At 49.1% G+C, this 19,694-nt stretch overlaps 1 protein-coding gene across 3 annotated transcripts in view; it reads right to left on the bottom strand.

Annotated features, from left to right (window-relative positions):
* mtss1 (MTSS I-BAR domain containing 1) overlaps positions 1-17,409 on the bottom strand; it is a 78,239-nt gene extending 60,830 nt beyond the window's left edge. For all 3 annotated transcript variants that reach the window (XM_068000141.1, XM_068000143.1, XM_068000142.1), the window contains exon 1: positions 17,332-17,409. The gene's annotated coding sequence lies outside the window, so the exon portion shown is untranslated. The remainder of the gene's footprint in view (positions 1-17,331) is intronic.
* Between the last annotated feature and the right edge of the window lie 2,285 nt (positions 17,410-19,694).

Below are 19,694 nucleotides of genomic sequence, written 5' to 3'. Positions count from 1 at the left end.
ATTCTGGGCTGTTTGTTCAGGGTGGGGAGTGCATGGGGTGGGGTGATGCCTTTTTAAAGTGTGCAGCAGCCTAATCTGTTACCGTAACAACCACATTCCAGAACGAGGCATCCAGCAGCTTCTGTACAAACAGTCAGGGGAGGTTTGCCTGGCCGGCCTTCGAACACCAAGCCCCCGGGTAAAGTGATAAAACGCTGCGTTACTCTCACGAGTCGTGCAGAGCAGCCTGACTCTCCCCACCGCCAGGCCTCTGCTCATCGTCACACACGGTCTCGACCCAGAAACTGCCTTCACATTTACAGAGAATCACTGAGAAATTACAACAAATTACAAGCTGTACAAATCCGCGCCCGGGGCGGAGAGCAGGCCCCGCGCCCCCGGGGCGGCGAGCAGGCCCCGCGCCCCCGGGGCGGCGAGCAGGCCCCGCGCCCCCGGGGCGGCGAGCAGGCCCCGCGCCCCCGGGGCGGCGAGCAGGCCCCGCGCCCCCGGGGCGGCGAGCAGGCCCCGCGCCCCCGGGGCGGAGAGCAGGCCCCGCGCCCCCGGGACGGCGTGGACAGTGTGCAAGCTGCACACCCAGGACAGTGCGCGAGTTGCACACCCAGGACAGTGTGCAAAGCCAGGACAGTGCGCGAGTTGCACACCCAGGACAGTGCGCAAGCTGCAAAGTGCATTCAGAATACGGAAGCCAATTTGTGCACAAAAAGGTCCCACAAACAGCAATGAGGTAATCAGTTATTGGTGGGGTTATTGGGTCGGCCGGGGCTCAGTGGGCAGCACTCTCGCTCCTGAATCAGAAGGTCGTGGGTTCTAGTCCCACTCCAGAGATTTGAGCACAAAACCTAGGCCGACCCTCCCAGTGCCAGTACTGAGGGAGCAATGCACTGTCGGGGGTGCCATTTTTCGGATGAGGTGTTAAACCGTCTGCCCTCTCAGGTGGACGCAACAGTTCCCAGGACACTATTTGAAGAGCAGGGGAGTTCTCCCCGGTGTCCTGGCCAATATTTAGTCCTCAACCAACATCACTAAAACAGATTATTTGGTCACTATTAAATTGCTGTTTGTGGGATCCTGCTGTGCGCAAATTGGCTGCCGTGTTTCCTACATTACAACAGTGACTACACGTCAAAAACTACTTCATTGGCTGTAAAGTGCTTTGGGACGTCCTGAGGATGTATAAATGGGAGTTCTCGAATGGTTGAGCTTTCAAACTCCAGCGGAAATTCAGCAGTTCAAGAGTTAATTCTATCACACAGTGGTGTTTTGGTCAGCTGTGTTTGCTAGTCCTGTTCCACCAGTTGTGAGGGAAATTCTTTTCCTGCACACCCTACAAGACACCGCAGTAAGCAGCGGGTCTAGTTACACAAGGCTTTCTGTCCAGCTCGCTCAGTTGCTTTTTGTAAGAGTTGGTCTCATTATTGTGTGACCTTTTCATAACTCAGTGACTTTATGGAGGGAAATGTCTTTGATCCTGACATCGAGAAGCAAATCTCAATTACAGACCAAGCAGAAAATCACTGCAACTTCCTCCAAATTAGGGACAAACTATTAACAAAAAGAATCCGAGATGGTCCTGTTTTGGTCCATTTTTCTTGCCAGCAGGCCTCAGCTGTAGGGAGAATGTCACTCTGATGAGGGATTGGAGGAGAGCTGACCCCACGACAGTAAGCTCCTTATCGCACTCAGCTCATTGACCCACAGTGGGTAGCATTCTTGCCTCGGAGTCAGATGGCTTTGTGTTCGAGCCCCGTTCCAGCGACTTGAGCATAGAACCCAGGCTGACACTGCCGGTGCAGTACTGAGGGAGTGCTGCACTGTCGGAGGTGCCGTCTTTTGGATGAGACATTAAACCAAGACCTTGCTTGCCCTCTCAGGTGGATGTAAAAGATCCCAAGGCCACTATTGAAGAGCAGAGGAGTTCTCCCTGGTGTTGTGGCTAAAGTATCCAGTCATTAACTCATTGCTGTTTGTGGGATCTTGCTGTGCGCAAATTGGCTGCCACGTTTCCTACATTACAACAGTGACTACACTTCAAAAGTACTTAATTGGCTGTAAAGTGCTTTGAGACGTCCTGAGAATGTGAAAGGCGCTCTCGAAATGGAAGTTCATTCTCCTGCGCGGAGACACTGAACACGGACCAGCTCCTTTCCCAACGGGACAGGGCAGGAGTCCAAATTTTGTCAGGACGTAAAGTGGGAAAGTTTCCCCTCCTCACTATTTTTAGTGAAATTGGAAATCGTTTCTAAATGACTGATTTACACTCTTATCAGAATAGTGACCAGAGGAAACTTTCTTTACTCAACTGTCTCATTCCACTCTGATTTCTCCAACCCTGTAACTTTAATATAACTCTCATGTTGAGTTCAGCTCTGCTCTCTGTGCCATTCCACGCAGCGACAAGCTCTGCACAGACCCCGAGATATTTAATCACAAGCTGTGCACTTGCTCGATTCCAGGCCGCGCCACGAGACTTGTATCCGTGTCACACAAGTCCCGGAAGTGTGAGCTGTTTCAAGTCATTTATTGGTTCCTTTTCTGGGATTTTCCTGCATTCTGGAAATTCTCCTGGAATCTCGAGCCCGTTTCCTAAAGCACTTCTGGAAATTGCTGCGCAGTTTGTTATTTCAAACACCTCTGTCCCTTCCCCTGAGCCCATCATTATCGTTCTACAGGAGTGGGCTTGTTTGGGACGGGGACAGACACAAATAATTAAACTCGTGCTCTTAAAAGGGGACTCACATGAAAATATTATTCAGAAGAGAAGGGGCAGAAAACAGTTATCAGTGGCACAGTTTGCAAGTGATGAGGTTTGTATCGTGTGACACTGATCAACTTTAAAGGATGACCAAACCTCTCTCCTGAGATCAATACTTCACAAATTATCACATGGCCTATTTCACTACAAGCTATAGAGAAAAATGTGCTTCCTGTGTGATGTGATTAATTCAGCTCACAATCGCTCACCATTAGTAGCACTAGTATTCCACCCTGGTGTTATACAGCTCACAATCGCTCACCATTAGTAGCACTAGTATTCGACAATGGCGTTACACAGCTCACAATCGCTCACCATTAGTAGCACTAGTATTCGACAATGGCGTTACACAGCTCACAATCGCTCACCATTAGTAGCACTAGTATTCGACAATGGCATTACACAGCTCACAATCGCTCACCATTAGTAGCACTAGTATTCGACAATGGCATTACACAGCTCACAATCGCTCACCATTAGTAGCACTAGTATTTCACCCTGGTGTCTCAGGTGCTGAGATTTGCAGAGTGTGGAGTGGCCTCACTTGGGAGACCGCAACCAGCCAGGGTCCCTGCTCCTGATCAATGACCAGTGGCCCGTCCTGGAAAGTGCACGAGTGTTGAGGCCCGGTGAGAAGAGGGTCCTCCCCTGCCCTTGGTCAAACAGTTCACAACACTGCTGGTCTGGGCGGAGACATGAAGAACGGCCACTTGTGCTGGAGGGTTTTCCCCAAGCCAAGAATCAGCTAACGCAGCAGAGACTGATTAAACCCCGGGGACTTGGCGGCCCGTGTCACACAACACAGAACTCACCGTGACTCACGGAGCTCACCACCCCACACTACACAATACAGAGCTCACCACCCCACACCACACAATACAGAGCTCACCACCCCACACTACACAATACAGAGCTCACCACCCCACACCACACAATACAGAGCTCACCACCCCACACTACACAATACAGAGCTCACCACCCCACCCCACACAATACAGAGCTCACCACCCCACACTACACAATACAGAGCTCACCGCCCCACACTACACAATACAGAGCTCACCACCCCACACTACACAATACAGAGCTCACCGCTCCACACTACACAATACAGAGCTCACCGCCCCACACTACACAATACAGAGCTCACCGCCCCACACTACACAATACAGAGCTCACCGCCCCACACTACACAATACAGAGCTCACTGCCCCACACTACACAATACAGAGCTCACCACCCCACACCACACAATACAGAGCTCACCACCCCACACTACACAATACAGAGCTCACCGTCCCACACTACACAATACAGAGCTCACCACCCCACCCCACACAATACAGAGCTCACCACCCCACACTACACAATACAGAGCTCACCACCCCACCCCACACAATACAGAGCTCACCACCCCACACCACACAATACAGAGCTCACCACCCCACACTACACAATACAGAGCTCACCACCCCACACCACACAATACAGAGCTCACCACCCCACACAATACAGAGCTCACCACCCCACACTACACAATACAGAGCTCACCACCCCACACTACACAATACAGAGCTCACCACCCCACACTACACAATACAGAGCTCACCACCCCACACCACACAATACAGAGCTCACCACCCCACACTACACAATACAGAGCTCACCACCCCACACCACACAATACAGAGCTCACCACCCCACACCACACAATACAGAGCTCACCACCCCACACCACACAATACAGAGCTCACCACCCCACACCACACAATACAGAGCTCACCATCCCACACTACACAATACACAATACAGAGCTCACCACCCCACACCACACAATACAGAGCTCACCATCCCACACTACACAATACACAATACAGAGCTCACCGCCCCACACAGAACCACACTACACAATATAATGAGGAAATGGCAGATGCGTTAAACAAATATTTTGTATCTGTCTTCACAGTAGAAGACTCAAAAAACATACCAGAAATAGTGGGGAACCAAGGGGTAAAAGAGAGTGAGGAACTTAAAATAATTAATCTCAGTAGAGAAAATGTACTGGACAAACTAATGGGACTAAAAGCCGATAAATCCCCTGGACCTGATGGCCTACATCCTAGGGTTCTAAAAGTGATGGCTGCAGAGATAGTGGATGCATTGGTTGTGATCTTCCAAAATTCTCTAGATTCTAGAACGGTCCCAGCAGATTCGAAGGTAGGAAATGTAACCCCGTTATTCAAGAAGGGAGGGAGAGAGAAAACAGGGAACTACAGGCCGGTTAGCCTGACATCAGTCGTCGGGAAAATGCTGGAATCCATTATTAAGGAAGTGGTAACAGGGCACTTAGAAAATCATAATATGATTAGGCAGAGTCAACATGGTTTTATGAAAGTGAAATCGTGTTTGACAAATTTATTAGAGTTTTTTGAGGATGTAACTAGCAGGGTCGATAAAGGGGAACCAGTGGATGTAGTATATTTGGATTTTCAAAAGGCATTCGATAAGGTGCCACATAAAAGGTTGTTACACAAGATAAGGGCTCATGGGGTTGGGGGTAATATATTAGCATGGATAGAGGATTGGTTAATGGACAGAAAACAGAGAGTAGGGATAAACGGGTCATTTTCAGGTTGTCAGGCTGTAACTAGTGGGGTGCCACAGGGATCGGTGCTTGGGCCTCAGCTATTTACAATCTACATTAATGACTTAGATGAAGGGACCGAGTGTAATGTATCCAGGTTTGCTGACGATACAAAGCCAGGTGGGAAAGTAAGCTGTGAGGAGGACACAAAGAGGCTGCAAAGGGATAGAGACAGGTTAAGGGTGGGGCAAGAAGGTGGCAGATGGAGTATAATGTGGGGAAATGTGAGGTTATTCACTTTGGTAGGAAGAATAGAAAAACAGAATATTATTTAAGTGGTGAGAAACTATTAAATGTTGGTATTTAGAGAGACTTAGGTGTCCTCGTACACGAAGCACAGAAAGTTAACATGCAGGTACAGAAGGCAATTAGGAAGGCAAATGGTATGTTGGCCTTTATTGCAAGGGGGTTGGAGTACAAGAGTAAGGAAGTCTTGCTACAATTGTACAGGGCCTTGGTGAGACCACACCTGGAGTACTGTATACTGTTTTGGTCTCCTTACCTAAGGAAGGATATACTTGCCTTAGAGGGGGTGCAACGAAGGTTCACTAGATTGATTCCTGGGATGAGAGGGTTGTCCTATGAGGAGAGATTGAGTAGAATGGGCCTAAACTCTCGAGTTTAGAAGAATGAGAGGTGATCTCACTGAAACATATAAGATTCTGAGGGGGCTTGACAGGGTAGATGCTGAGAGATTGTTTCCCCTGGCTGGAGAGTCTAGAACTAGAGGACATAGTCTCAGGATAAGGGGTCGGACATTTAACAGTTTTCCCAGTTGGAGAGTGTCTCCCTGATGTGAGATCATCTTACACCATTAATCACCACATCGACGACCGACAGCTACATAACAAAGGCTGTTCACAGATTTTTCACACAAGGTGAGAGGTTGATGTGTTGGATCGAGCTACATCGTACTGGAAAGCTCAACTGACCCGATTTCAAATGTGAAAAACTCTGACATTCCAGTTTGAGGAAAGTGAGGGCGAGCTGTTCGATTCTCGTGCCTCACAGAGTGATCCCAACTCCATTACTGAAGGAATGAGCTTGTATTTATCCAACTCCTTATTGTGTCTCAGAAACAGCACTTCACATACACAATAAATAAATCACTCTGAAGTACAGTCACTTCAAGGTAATTTATTGTAGGTTTATATAACAGCCATTTTGTGCTCAGCAAGATCCCACAATGAGCAATGAGAAGAATGACCAGTTAATCTGTTTTGGTGGCATTAGTTGTGATGGGAGCATTCCCCTTCTGCAATGTAAATATCTACGGTTCCAAGTCCTGGAGTGAGGCTTGAATCCATAACCTTCTGCCTCAATCATGAGTACAAACTGAAATAAGCTGACACTTTACTGACATCAGTCCCAGCTCCCCAACGGCCTCCGTCTACTGGAAAGTAGCATCACCCATGGAGCACTGAACCAGAATGGTTCCAGGGATGAGGGATTTCAGTCACATGGATCGACTGGAGAAGCTGGGGTTGTTCTCCTTACAGCAGAGACGGCTGCGAGGAGATTTGATCGAGGTATTCAAAATCATGAAGGGTCTGGACAGAGTAGATAGAGAGAAACTGTAGCAGAAGGGTCGGTAACCAGTGGACACAGATTCAAGGTGATTGGCAAAAGAACATGAGGAAACATTTTTTCACGCAGCGAGTTGTGCTGACTGAAAGGGAGCAGATTCAATAGTAATTTACAAAAGGGAACTGGATAATTAGTTAAAGGGAAAAATTTGCAAGAGCAGGGGAATGGGACTAATTGGATAGCTCTTTCAAAGAGACGGAAAAGGCACGATGGGCCGAGTGGCCTCCTCCTGACCCGGAACATTCTATGATACAACAGGTTCCAGATCGACAGGCCCCAGATCCGATGGACGGTCTATAATATTAATCGATTTCAGTTGAAGCTGTGATTGGGCTTCAATGATCCAGAGTGGGATTGAACTCATCGACAAGGGAACTGCTCCTAGTGGCTGACGGCAGCAGGAGGGAAGGAACTTGCATTTCTACAGCTCCTCTCACCACCTCAGGACGTCCCAAGCACTTTACAGCCAGTGAAGTACTTTTGAAGTGTGGTCACTGTTGTAATGTAGGAAATGCGGCAGCCAATTTGTGCACAGCAAGATCCCACAAACAGCAATGTGATAATGACCAGATAATCTGATTTTAGTGATGTTGGTTGAGGGATAAATATTGGCCTCAGGACACCGGGGAGAACTCCCCCCTGCTCTTCTTCCAATAGGACGCCGTGGGATCTTTGAACTGAACATGTGCAAATGCCACACACACAGATAGGGGCCGGGCTCAGTTGTGATAATCATAATCCCCAACACCCCCTCTCCCCTCTCCCCAAAACCCCCTCTCCCCCCTCCCACTCCCCAACACCCCCTCTCCCACTCAGATACCCTCACCCCCTCAGTTACACTCACTCCCCTCTCCTGCCCTCCCCCCCCAGCCTTCCCACGCCCTCTCCCTCTCCCCCGACACCCCCTCTCCCACACTCTCACCCCCCTCTCCCGCTCAGATACCCTCACACATTCCTCTCCCACCCTCCCACACCCTCTCCCCCGACACCCCCTCTTCCCCACACCCCCCTCACCCTCTCTCCTGTCCTCCCCTTCAGACCCCTCTCCCTCACCCCCCTCCAGAGAATTTCCTGCCAACTCTCACTGCAGAGGCTCACAATTGGGTCTACGCCATATCACTGGGTCCCAGTGTGGGTCAGCACCTCCACAAATGGAGGGGAGAAAACAGGTGGGGGGTGGGAGGGGGGGAGGGGGAGAGAGGGGGCGAGTGGCGAAAGTAAATACAAAAGTCTAGTCCCATCCCATAGCTCTCGACAAAGAAAAGAAACTTTCATCGCCACTAACTGGGCTGGAATCCAAACCCAGACCACAAGCCTGGAGTTAAAATGAGTTAATGTTCTCAAGTCTGGAAGGAAAAGAGGGAGACTGAAGTCGGGTGGGTGGAGAGGGAGGGGGGGAGAGGGGTGGGATATTTGATTCTAATCACCTCGGAGGAGAATTTTCCAATTCCAGTGGTTAACCAGTCACACACAGTTCATCCTTTCCACTGACGAAGACTCATTTTAGCTGCAAAAATATGTTGAAATGATTCACTGTTCACTGACAGAAGACAGTCTGAAGCCAAGATAAGCCTGACTGTACTTTCACTTAAAGAAAATGAGTGAGAAAAGAAGCTTAGAAAAATAAGAGAACATGTTAAATCATTTTTAAAACCTATTTTTTGAATAGTTAAGCAGTGGCTCAAAAATGAAAGGTGTCGACTTAACCACATTGAAGGTGCTGGAGAGGCAGTGAGGTAATTCCCAACATGTACAGTCTCTCATTTATAAACTACATGTGCTTTCCACTCGATAATAATAAATGTCTGGCCTGGTTTTCCACCAAACCTCATTCTCCCTCCCTCAGTCACCTCATTCTCACATAAGACCATAAGAGATAGGAGCAGGGGCAGGCCATTCGGCCCCTCGAGCCTGCTCCACCATTTAATGAGATCATGGCTGATCTGATTTTTACCTCAACTCCACTTTCCTGCCCTTTCCCTATATCCTTTGACTCCCTCGCTGATCAAAAATTTGTCTAACTCAGCCTTGAATGTATTCAATGACTCAGCCTCCACAGCTTTTTGGGGTAAAGAATTCCCAAGAATGGAGAAGAAATTCCTCCTCATTTCCGTCTTAAACGGGCGACCCCTTATTCTGAGACTATGCCCCCTAGTTTTAGATTCCCCCATGAGGGGTAACATCCTCTCAGCATCTGTCCGATGGAGTCCCCTCAGAATCTTGTATGTTTCAATAAGATCTCCTCTCATTCTTCTAAACTCCAATGAGTATAGACCCAACCTGTTCAATCTTTCCTCATAAGACAACCCTTCTATACCCAGAATCAACCTAGTGAACCTTCTCTGAACTGCCTCCAATGCAAGTATGTCCTTCCTTAAATAAGGGCACCAGAACTGTACGCAGTACTCCAGGTGTGGTCTCACCAGCACCCTGTACAGTTGTAGCATGACTTCCCTGCTCCATCCCCCTAGAAATAAAGGCCAATATTCCATTTGCCTTCCGGATTACCTGCTGCACCTGTATGTTGACTTTTTGTATTTCATGTACGAGGACACCCAGATCCCTCTGTACCGCAGCATTTTGTAGTATTTCTCCATTCAAATAATATTTTGCTTTTTTATTTTTCCTCCCAAAGTGGATGACTTCACATTTTCCCACATTATATTCCATCTGCCAAATTTTTGCCCATTCACTTAACCTGTCAATATCCCTTTGCAGACACTTTGTGTCCTCATCACAACTTGCTTTTCCACCTATCTTTGTATCATCAGCAAATTTGGCCACAAGACACTCTGTTCCTTCATCCAAGTCATTGATATATATTGTAAATAGTTGAGGTCCCAGCACTGAGCCCTGCGGCACCCCACTAATTACAGATTGCCATTTTGAAAATGACCCTTTTATCCCGACTCTTTGTTTTCTGTTAGTTAGCCAATCCTCTATCCATGCCAGTATATTACCCCCAACACCATGAGCTCTTATCTTGTGCAGTAATCTTTTATGTGGCACCTTATCGAATGCCTTTTGGAAATCCAAATATACTGCATCCATTGGTTCCCCTTTATCCACCCTGCCCGTTACTTCCTCAAAGAACTCTAATAAATTTGTCAGACACGATTTCCCCTTCATAAAACCATGTTGACTCTCCTTGATTGTATTATGAGTCTCCAAATGTCCTGCTACTACTTCCTTAATAATGGATTCTAGCATTTTCCCAATGGCAGATGTTAGGCTAACTGGTCTATAGTTACCTGCTTTCTGTCTCACTCCCTTCTTGAATAGGGCTGTTACGTTTGCGGTTTTCCAATCCGCTGGGACCTTTCCAGAATCTAGTGAATTCTGGAAGATTACAACCAATGCATCCACTATCTCTGTAGCCACTTCCTTTAAGACCCTCGGATGCAAACCATCAGGTCCAGGGGACTTGTCAGCCTGGTCATTATCACATTGCTGTTTGTGGGATCTTGCTGTGCGCAGATTGGCTACCGCATTTCCTACATTGCAACAGTGACCACACTTCAAAAATACTTCACTGGCTGTAAAGCACTTTGGGATATTCTGAGATTGTGAAAGGCGCTATATAAATGCACGTCTTTCTGTCTTTCTAAAGTTGGCAGGAACCAGGACCAATTTTTCTTGGTTTTTGTTAGATTTGTTACTGAATCAGAAGCGAAACCACACAGTCCAGCAAACAGCTCAGAGCCTCCCAGCGTGAGTAGCAGAAATCAGTCCCACAGAAGATCCTCCCAGCTCATCACCAAGGATTAATTTCACTGTCCGGGGAATTCTCCTGTATTCATCACACACTGCACTTTTCACAGTCTCCATTAAAACAGTTCAATTAATTTTGCTCCTTTTATAAAACCAATGCTGCCCATCAACTGCTGCAGTATCGATTCTCAGAACCACAGTTATTGACTCTGCTGCTCAGTGTCCACACCATTAACCCTTTGAGGAATCGTCCATATTGAATTTGAGCAACTTCCTATCTGAGTGAAGGCCACAAAACGGTGTCCCACTGGATTCCCATCACTGAATTTTGTATTTAAAAGTACAGATTCTTTCTTTCGTTCCGTCTTCTTTGGAAAGAGCGATTGTGCATTTTTCACAGGTTCTGATTGAGCTCCAATACCTCACCCATAGCGCCCGTTCTTCCTGTATAAGCCCAGTCAGTGAGTATTGGCGGGCCATTCAACCATGGGGTGCATTCAACTTGCCGTTTTATCTTGGAACTTTCAATTGCTTCTGAAAATGTTCATGTCTCTTACCATTTCCAGCAGGGTCCCTGGGGGAGGGCCCCTCAGCCCAATCTCCCATCCCCACCTCAGACCAGAGACCCTGAGACTGAATCTTTCCTTCCCCCACCAGATCAGGGACCCTCTGCTGAATCTCCCCTCTCCCCCAAGGCCAGGGACCCTCGGCCCAATTTCCCCCCTCCCCCAAGGCCAGGGACCCTCGGCTCAATCTCCCCCCTCCCCCAAGGCCAGGGACTCTCTGCCCAATCTCCCCTCCTCCCCCAAGGCCAGGGACCCTCGGCTCAATCTCCCCCCTCCCCCAAGGTCAGGGACCCTCTGCCCAATCTCCCCCATCCCCCAAGGCCAGGGACCCTCTGCCCAATCTCCCCCCTCCTCCAAGGCCAGGGACCCTCGGCTCAATCTCCCCCCTTCCCCAAGGCCAGGGACCCTCGGCTCAATCTCCCCTCTCCCCCAAGGCCAGGGACCGCCTGCCCAATCTCCCCCCTTCCCCAAGGCCAGGGACCCTCGGCTCAATCTCCCCCCTCCCCCAAGGCCAGGGACCCTCGGCTCAATCTCCCCCCCTCCCCCAAGGCCAGGGACCCTCGGCTCAATCTCCCCCCTCCCCCAAGGCCAGGGACCCTCGGCTCAATCTCCCCCAAGGCCAGGGACCCTCGGCTCAATCTCCCCCCTCCCCCAGGCCAGGGACCCTCGGCTCAATCTCTCCCCTCCCCCAAGGCCAGGGACCCTCGGCTCAATCTCTCCCCTCCCCCAAGGCCAGGGACCCTCGGCTCAATCTCCCCCCTCCCCCAAGGCCAGGGACCCTCGGCTCAATCTCCCCCCTCCCCCAAGGCCAGGGACCCTCAGCCCAATCTCCCCCCTCCCCCAAGGCCAGGGACCCTCGGCCGTTTCTAACGCCCCATTCGCTGCCCCAACTGACATCAGCTAACTCCACACAGACCAGGGAGTGAGCCTGTGACCTGTGACCTGTGAGGTTTGTGTGCGAACAATGAATGTAAGGAATAGACACAGAATAACCACCGGGCTCTTCCTCTGGAATCTGATTTGTAATCGTGAATATATTTAGGGAAAAAAGTAAACATTTACTGAGGTGTTGAGCCTGAGATCGTGGTTTGCTTGTCACTGCAATATATTACATAAGGAAGACAAGGTTACAAATATCACATTCTTTACTGATACTGTGTGATAGGGACCTTAGCTCGATTACTGATACTGAGGGAGGGGGACCTTAGCTCGATTACTGATACTGAGGGAGGGGGACCTTAGCTCGATTACTGATACTGAGAGATAGGGGATCTTAGCTCGATTACTGATACTGAGGGAGGGGGACCTTAGCTCGATTACTGATACTGAGAGATAGGGGATCTTAGCTCGATTACTGATACTGAGAGAGGGGGATCTTAGCTCGATTACTGATACTGAGGAAGGGGGACCTTAGCTCGATTACTGATACTGAGAGAGGGGGACCTTAGCTCGATTACTGATACTGAGGGAGGGGGATCTTAGCTCGATTACTGATACTGAGGGAGGGGGACCTTAGCTCGATTACTGATACTGTGAGATAGGGGATCTTAGCTCGATTACTGATACTGAGGGAGGGGGACCTTAGCTCGATTACTGATACTGAGAGATAGCGGATCTTAGCTCGATTACTGATACTGAGGGAGGGGGATCTTAGCTCGATTACTGATACTGAGGGAGGGGGACCTTAGCTCGATTACGGACACTGAGAGAGGGGGACCTTAGCTCGATTACTGATACTGAGAGATAGGGATCTTAGCTCGATTACTGATACTGTGAGATAGGGGACCTTAGCTCGATTACTGATACTGAGGGAGGGGGATCTTAGCTCGATTACTGATACTGAGAGATAGGGATCTTAGCTCGATTACTGATACTGTGCGATAGGGGACCTTAGCTCGATTACTGATACTGAGGGAGGGGGACCTTAGCTCGATTACGGACACTGAGAGAGGGGGATCTTAGCTCGATTACTGATGCTGTTTATCTCCAATTAGAGGCAGGTAACTGTGCCCTTCCCCCATTAATCCTCTTACTCCCATTATTTACATGTTTTTTTGCTTGTTTTGCCTCCCATGGTGGACTTACAATATTCTTCCCCCCTCCCTCCCCAAAATCTCCCAATTCTCATTTACACAATTACAAAAAGATAGATTTTCCCCCTTACTTCCCACACTGGAGTTGTAGTTTTGGCTGCAGCAGAATCTCCCCCTGCCCACCCTAAAATCCGAAACTAGAGTCTTAAACTTAAATAAAGCCAATTACATAGGTATGAGGGGCGAGTTGGCTAAGGTAGATTGGGAAATTAGATTAAAGGGTTTGACGGTAGATAAACAATGGTGAACATTTAAAGAATTAATTCATAATTCTCAAAGAATATACATTCCATTGAGAAATAAAAACTCCACGGGAAAAATGATCCAACCGTGACTAACTAAAGAAGATAAGCAGAGTATTAGATTGAAAAAAGAGGCTTATAATGTTGCCAAGAAGAGTAGTAAACCTGAGAATTGGGAGTTTTAGAAACCAGCAAAGGATGACCAAAAAATTGATAAAAATAGAGAAAATAGAATGAGAGTAAACTAACAAGAAATATAAAAACAGATTGTAAGAGCTTCTACAAGTATGTAAAAAGGAAGAGATTAGTGAAAGTAAACATGGGTCACTTGGAGGCGGAGACAGGAGAAATTATAATGAGAAATAAGGAAATGGCAGAGACGTTTAAACAAATATTTTGTATCTGTCTTCACAGTCGAAGACACTAAAAGCATACCAGAAATAGTGGGGAATCAAGGGTCTAATGAGAGTGAGGAACTTAAAGTGATTAATATCAGTAGAGAAAAAGTACTGGAGAAACTAATGGGATTAAAAGCCAACAAATCCCCTGGACCTGATGGCCTACATCCGAGGTTTTAAAAGTGGTGGCTGCAGAGATAGTGGATGCATTGGTTTTGATCTTCCAGAATTCCCTAGATTCTAGAACGGTCCCCATGGATTGGAAGGTAGTAAATGTAACATCACTATTCAAGAAAGGAGGAGAGAGAGAGGGAACTTCAGGCCAGTTAGCCTGACATCAGTCGTCGGGGAAATTCTGGAATCCATTATTAAGGAAGTGGTAACAGGGCACTTAGAAAATCATAATATGATTAGGCAGTCAAACATGGTTTTATGAAAGGGAAATCATGTTTGACAAATTTATTAAGAGTTTTTTGAGGATGTAACTAGCAGGGTAGATAAAGGGGATCCAGTGGATGCAGTATATTTGGATTTTCAAAAGGCATTTGATAAGGTGCCACATAAAAGGTTGTTACACAAGGTAAGGGCTCATGGGGTTGGGGGCAATATATTATCATGGATAGAGGATTGGTTAACAGACAGAAAACAGGAGAGTGGGGATAAACGGGTCATTCTCAGGTTGACAGGCTGTAACTAGTGGGGTGCCGCAAGGATCAGTGCTTGGGCCTCAGCTATTTACAATCTATATTAATGACTTAGATGAAGGGACCGAGTGTAATGTATCCAAGTTTGCTGATGATACAAAGCCAGGTGGGAAAGTAAGCTGTGAGGAGGACACAAAGAATCTGCAAAGGGATAGAGACAGGTTAAGTGAGTGGGCAAGAAGGTGGCAGATAGAGTATAATGTGGGGAAATGTGAGTTTATTCACTTTGGTAGGAAAAATAGAAAAACAGAATATTTTTTAAATGGTGGGAAACTATTAAATGTTGGTGTTCAGAGGGATTTGGGTGTCCTCGTACATGAAACACAAAGTTAACATGTAGGTACAGCAAGCAATTAGGAAGGCAAATGGTATGTTAGCCTTTATTGCAAGGGAGTTGGAATACAAGAGTAAGGAAATCTTACTACAATTGTACAGGGCCTTAGTGAGACCTCACCTGGAGTACTGTATACTGTTTTGGTCTCCTTACCTAAGGAAGGATATACTTGCCTTGGAGAGGATGCAACGAAGGTTCACTAGATTGATTCCTGGGATGACAGGGTTGTCCTATGAGGAGAGGTTGAGTAGAATGGGCCTATACTCTCTGGAGTTCAGAAGAATGAGAGGTGATCTCATTGAAACATATAAGATTCTGAGGGGGCTTGACAGGGTAGAAGCTGAGAGGCTGTTTCCCCTGGCTGGAGAGTCTAGAACTAGGGGGCATAGTCTCAGGATAAGAGGTTGGACATTCAAGACTGAGACGAGGAGGAATTTCTTCACTCAGAGGGTTGTGAATCTCTAGAATTCTTTACCCCAGAGGGCTGTGGATGCTCAGTTGTTGAATATATTCCAGGCTGAGATTGATAGATTTTTGGACTCTAGGGGAATCGAGGGATATGGGGATCAGGCGGGAAAGTGGAGTTGAGGTCGAAGATCAGCCATGATCTGATTGAATGGCGGAGCAGGCTCGAGGGGCCGAATGGCCGACTCCTGATGTTCCTCCACCTCCCCCCCCTTACCCACCTCAGGTTTCTGTGTTGTAAATTCTATGTATAAAATGCGGAGAAAGGCCAAGTTTATAGAGTCATAGAGTCATACAGCACGGATAGAGGCCCTTCGGCCCATCGTGTCCGCAGCCGGCCATCAGCCCTGTCTACTCTAATCCCATATTCCAGCATTTGGTCCGTAGCCTTGTATGCTATGGCATTTCAAGTGCTCATCCAAATGCTTCTTGAATGTTGTCGAGGGTTCCTGCCTCCACAACCCTTTCAGGCAGTGAGTTCCAGACTCCAACCACCCTCTGGGTGAAAAAGTTCTTTCTCAAATCCCCTCTAAAACCTCCCGCCTTTTACCTTGAATCTATGTCCCCTTGTTATAGAACCCTCAACGAAGGGAAAATGCTCCTTAGTATCCATCCTATCTGTGCCCCTCATAATTTTGTACACCTCAATCATGTCCCCCCTCAGCCTCCTCTGCTCCAAGGAAAACAAACCCAATCTTCCCAGTCTCTCTTCATAGCTGAAGCGCTCCAGCCCTGGTAACATCCTGGTGAATCTCCTCTGCACCCTCTCCAAAGCGATCACATCCTTCCTGTAGTGTGGCGACCAGAACTGCACACAGTACTCCAGCTGTGGCCTAACCAGTGTTTTATACAGCTCCATCATAACCTCCTTGCTCTTATATTCTATGCCTCGGCTAATAAAGGCAAGTATCCCATATGCCTTCTTTACCACCTTATCTACCTGTTCCGCCGCCTTCAGGGATCTGTGAACTTGCACACCAAGATCCCTCTGACCCTCTGTCTTGCCTCGGGTCCTCCCATTCATTGTGTATTCCCTTGCCTTGTTAGTCCCCTCCAAAGTGCATCACCTCGCACTTTTCCGGGTTAAATTCCATTTGCCACTGTTCCGCCCATCTGACCAACCCATCTATATCGTCCTGCAGACTGAGGCTATCCTCCTCGCTATTTACCACCCTACCAATTTTTGTATCATCAGCGAACTTACTGATCATACCTTTTACATTCATATCCAAGTCATTAATGTAGACCACAAACAGCAAGGGACCCAGCACCGATCCCTGTGGTACCCCACTGGCCACAGGCTTCCAGTCACAAAAACAACCTTCGACCATCACCCTCTGCCTTCTGCCACTAAGCCAGTTTTGTATCCAAAGTGCCAAGGCACCCTGGATTCCATGGGCTCGTACCTTCTTGACCAGTCTCCTGTGGGGGACTTTATCGAAGGCCTTATGAGGAGCAAAATCTTGATTAAATTTACCATCATGTTTAATTGTTTCTCTAGAATTGCCTAATTATTTGCTTTACCCGAGGTGTTTTTACAAGCTTGTAGACTAAGCCGAGCGCGATGGTTAACAGCAGCTGGAAACTGTGTGAAGAGATTATTGGAGAAATTTAATTGTTCAGTTTTGTGATACTTCCTGGTTATTGAGAAATGTATTCGGTTTCCTGGTTACTCACTGGCACTTTTCTTAACTTGTTTACATTTAGTCGGTCGGTCATTTGATACCCTGATAAGATGCTGATTTTAGTCACGGGTGATTTGTACTCTGTGTACGGGCAATGCTTTCGAAAGATGTGTTGATGTGGATTTCGATTATAGATTAAAAATCACAAACCTTTCTTTACTTTCTTTGCAGTTTCAGCGTATCAGAACGATTTCTTCTTAATCTCCTGCCGAGCTTTCTTGTATTCTGCAAAAATTAAAGAGAGATCCGTGGAGATACCGTCAATGAGAAGGGTTTAAAGTGAAGGGAATCTGACTAAAATTGCGATATGGAGTCTTGTTATATATGATCAGCAACAACTCCCATTTATACAGCACCTTTAACATGGTAAAACATCCCAAGGCCCTTCACAGGAGCGATTGTCAAACAAAATTTGACACCGAGCCACATAAGGAGATATGAGGACAGGTGACCAAAAGCTCGGTCAAAGAGGTAGGTTTTAAGGAGCATCTTAAAGGAGGAGAGAGAGGCGGAGAGGTTTAGGGAGGGAATTCCAGAGCTTAGGGCCCAGACAGCTGAAGGCACGGCCGCCAATGGTGCAGGCAATGGAAATCGGGGATGTGCAAGAGACAAGAATTGGAGGAGCGCAGAGAACTCGGAGGGTTGTAGGGCTGGAGGAGGTTACAGAGATAGGGAGGGGCGAGGTCATGGAGGGATTTGAAAACAAAGATGAGAATTTTTAAATTGAAGCATTCCCGGACCAGGAGCCAATGTAGGTCAGAGAGCACGGAGGGTGATGGGAGAACGGGACTTGGTACGAGTCAGGATACGGGCAGCAGAGTTTTGGATGAGGTGAAGTTTACGGAGGGTGGAAGATGGGAGGCCGGCCAGGAGAGTATTGGAATGGTCAGGTCTAGAGGTAACAAAAGGCACGGATGAGGGTTTCAGCAGCAGATGAGCTGATGCGGGGCAGTTTGGTGCTTTGTGACATTTCACCACAGATCCTGTGAAATTTTACACTCACTGTTTGCAGTGACTTGTTCCCCATCACACAGGCAGGAAGCTCGAATGAATGACTGGTCCTGTCAATGGACTGGGACATTATTTAACGAGAGGAGAGGGCAATGCGTGAAGCAGTGTGCTCACTTCAGATTCACAGCTCACAGCCAGCGTGAGACTCGCAAAGTTGCGGAGTTCGGAACGGGGCCCGGATGTCATTTCACACCACGGTGGAATGTCTAGACAGTTCCCTGTCTGGAATGGGCGTTTGGGTGAAGAGCCAGAGACTGTGTCCAGAACCAGAGGGACTGTGTTGAAGCAAGAATCAAAACGCCGGCAGCAAAAGGAGACAATAATGGACAATGGAGCAGTCGGAGCCCCTCCTCTGCTCACACTCGCCCCGGAGCCCTCCTCTGCTCACACTCGCCCCCGGAGCCCTCCTCTGCTCACACTCGCCCCGGAGCCCTCCTCTGCTCACACTCGCCCCGGAGCCCTCCTCTGCTCACACTCGCCCCGGAGCCCTCCTCTGCTCACACTCGCCCCGGAGCCCTCCTCTGCTCACACTCGCCCCGGAGCCCTCCTCTGCTCACACTCGCCCGGAGCCCTTCTGCTCCACTCGCCCCGGAGCCCTCCTCTGCTCACACTCGCCCCGGAGCCCCTCCTCTGCTCACACTCGCCCCGGAGCCCTCCTCTGCTCACACTCGCCCCGGAGCCCTCCTCTGCTCACACTCGCCCCGGAGCCCTCCTCTGCTCACACTCGCCCCGGAGCCCTCCTCTGCTCACACTCGCCCCGGAGCCCTCCTCTGCTCACACTCGCCCCGGAGCCCTCCTCTGCTCACACTCGCCCCGGAGCCCTCCTCTGCTCACACTCGCCCCCGGAGCCCTCCTCTGCTCACACTCGCCCCGGAGCCCTCCTCTGCTCACACTCGCCCCGGAGCCCTCCTCTGCTCACACTCGCCCCGGAGCCCTCCTCTGCTCACACTCGCCCCGGAGCCCTCCTCTGCTTACACTCGCCCCGGAGCCCTCCTCTGCTCACACTCGCCCCGGAGCCCTCCTCTGCTCACACTCGCCCCGGAGCCTCCTCTGCTTACACTCGCCCCGGAGCCCTCCTCTGCTCACACTCGCCCCGGAGCCCTCCTCTGCTCACACTCGCCCCGGAGCCCTCCTCTGCTCACACTCGCCCCGGAGCCCTCCTCTGCTCACACTCGCCCCGGAGCCCTCCTCTGCTCACACTCGCCCCGGAGCCCTCCTCTGCTCACACTCGCCCCGGAGCCCTCCTCTGCTTACACTCGCCCCGGAGCCCTCCTCTGCTCACACTCGCCCCGGAGCCCTCCTCTGCTCACACTCGCCCCGGAGCCCTCCTCTGCTTACACTCGCCCCGGAGCCCTCCTCTGCTCACACTCGCCCCGGAGCCCTCCTCTGCTCACACTCGCCCCGGAGCCCTCCTCTGCTTACACTCGCCCCGGAGCCCTCCTCTGCTCACACTCGCCCCGGAGCCCTCCTCTGCTTACACTCGCGCTCCGGAGCCCTCCTCA

This window comes from Heptranchias perlo, chromosome 19, assembly GCF_035084215.1.
Source record: "Heptranchias perlo isolate sHepPer1 chromosome 19, sHepPer1.hap1, whole genome shotgun sequence".
In the NCBI taxonomy this organism is placed as follows: domain Eukaryota; kingdom Metazoa; phylum Chordata; class Chondrichthyes; order Hexanchiformes; family Hexanchidae; genus Heptranchias; species Heptranchias perlo.
The sequence above is the reverse complement of the archived record's forward strand: the minus strand, read 5'-3'. Positions and strand labels throughout refer to the sequence as shown.